The 2,500-nt window shown below is 40.0% G+C and overlaps 1 protein-coding gene across 9 annotated transcripts in view; it reads left to right on the top strand.

Moving 5' to 3' along the window:
* The window catches only part of LOC107668475 (serine/threonine-protein kinase MARK2-like), a 52,205-nt gene that overhangs the window by 41,238 nt on the left and 8,467 nt on the right, over positions 1-2,500 (top strand). The gene's annotated exons all lie outside the window — the stretch shown is intronic.

Here is a 2,500-nt window from a genome sequence, read left to right as displayed (position 1 = left end):
ATATCGTTAAAATTCAATAATGTTATGTCCACATTTTAGAATTAGTCTGATTCAAAGGAGAATCAGAAGGCTGAATCCTGACTGACAGAGGAGGAGTTGGGGATGGAGAAGGGTAATTAGCTATTGAGCAATGCGAAAACTGCTGATAATACTGAGGGACCTTATATATGAATGCTTATATAGGTGTCGTATTCCCATAGGTTGATGGGGATCAGCTGAGAGTCAGCTGATGCGAGCTTGACTAACGTGACCTGCCAGAACTAACGCTACGCTAGATAAAAAAAAAAAAAGTAGCATGCACCAATATCTGTCATATACCAGCTTGGACCACAACACTGTTTTTTTTTCAGCAAGGATTTCAGGAACAAATAAGAAATAATAATATTTGTTACAGCTTTCATATGAAGTTGAGTGGTTGTTAAGATGTGAACGGCGATACCTGGCAGTGTTACTGAATTAAAATGATGCTACAAAGACCCCACTTCACTTTACAGCTAATCGCGCTCCCCCAGGAAACATTGTTTCCTGTCCTCTCTTCACCATCACTGATTGCACAAGGCCACTAACAATAACCTCATATTCACACTAAACACTGACCACGCCAGGAACACACCATCAATTATAGCGCTGCAGCTAAGGCAGCATGGAGTGTGAATGGTTTGGATAGCCTGTTAGTCCTGCTGTAAGTGAATGGCTGGTCTGTTGTATGCAGTGAGCTGAGCCTCTTCCGAGCGTGGTTGGGGAACATTGAGAGAAGGTACTGCTGCCCTGTTACATCGTCTCTCTCACTCCTCTGTGCTTCTCTGCCCCGTCTCCCCTCTGAAGTGAAATGCACCTCAGTGCAAGGGCCATATATTCAGATCTGTGCACTGTATATATGAACGAGTGAGTGAGGGGCCATGTACAGCACATAGTTTGGCTCATTCTGTCTCTCAAGGTCCTTTCACGTGACTCATGTCAGGACACAAGTGTTGGCTTCCACATGTGCTGAAAATAGCATACAGGAAGGGAGATTTTACAAGGTTTCTTTAAGTTAACTGAAAATAGTGACAGCAAACAGAAGAAAAACTTAGAACTGATGTAGCAATGGGTTTGATTCCCAGGGAATGCATAAATGTAAATGTAGAAAGAAAAATGGGTTCATGAAACTGTCTCGGGACACTTTTAGCTGCCACTGGGTCAATCCCTCTTATATCTTATGATTTTGACACAAAGACTGCCCAACAATCTTTGGATGTGCTTTGAAAAGTCAATGGCAAACTGAACTTTTCAACAGTTTGCATGAGTGCAACCTGGTGTCGATGGTAACACTGTAGCTTGATGCTTTGCTATCTAGAGGAACATCAACTTGAGTCACGTGCAAGGGCCTTCACTTTGTCACTTTGGAACTGTGTGGTTCGCCACTGTGAAAATCTCTGCTCCGAGAGAATGTATACGAAATATCTGAATAATACTAGATGCAGGTCCCATCATACATGTTTCATGTGTGTTCTGACATGCATCATAAGTGCAGATTTTTTTTCCCAGTGGAATGGGTTTGGTTCTTAAGCTCCTGCTCATATTTGCTAGAGTGCTCGTATGTTATTTTTTCTTCAAAACATACAGCTGTGTGCCATATCTAACATACTACGACGTTACCATGGGAACATCTGAGTCCCTTGCTAAGGTGTTGTGTTTGTGTGTATTAGTTTGCACAGTCAGAGTTTGTCGAAAAAGTTTCTCCAAATCTGCCCCTGAGTATTCTTGCTCCAAGGTAAAGTGATAGAGTTGGACACTCTCCCAGTAATGTGCAGTCATTCAGGCCCCCGGTTTAATCCACCCTGAAGTGTTAGTGATGACCTGCTGTGAACTTTAGTGTACGGAGGGTTTGAGAAGGTAATTTTTAGCCAGTGTATTGAGGTCAATCACTTACATACAGAAGGTAAGTGATTGTGGTGCTGCCAAAATGTAAAATAAATAAATCAACAAATAAAAAAGAGAGTGAGAAAAATCGAGCCATTGGCATTGTAAATGCTGATTCCCAGTAACCAACTAATTAGTTTTGTTGTTAACTCTCAGAGTCAACATGAAATTATGCTCAAAACCCATTTTACTTGCATAATGTGATGCATTTCAGGATGAAACAGAATATTCAAAGATAAAATTGTCAATCAGGATTTGATTTTAACCATCAGGAATGATTTTCTGCTTTATTTGATTTTATTTGTCCATACCAGAATGTTTTTTTTTTAGAATAACATGCATAAAAAATCATGCACAATAAGACCAGAAATTACTAATTTCAAATTAGTAAGTAAATGGAGTTGAATTTGATTTCATGTTGACTGTAAAATAATCTTTAAAAGTTTTTACTTTCTAGAAGCAGACCAGTGTGTGTAACCATGTCAAATCAGGAGCTATAAACATGTCCCTAAATGAGATGATAATGTGATGCCTGTGTATAGAGCAGATTAGGGCTGCACGATAAATCGCATGCGATATTTAACGCGCATCTTGTCAG

The sequence above is a fragment of the Sinocyclocheilus anshuiensis genome, unplaced genomic scaffold (assembly GCF_001515605.1).
Source record: "Sinocyclocheilus anshuiensis isolate Anshui unplaced genomic scaffold, SAMN03320099.WGS_v1.1 scaffold337, whole genome shotgun sequence".
Taxonomy (NCBI): Eukaryota; Metazoa; Chordata; class Actinopteri; order Cypriniformes; family Cyprinidae; genus Sinocyclocheilus; species Sinocyclocheilus anshuiensis.
The sequence above is the reverse complement of the archived record's forward strand: the minus strand, read 5'-3'. Positions and strand labels throughout refer to the sequence as shown.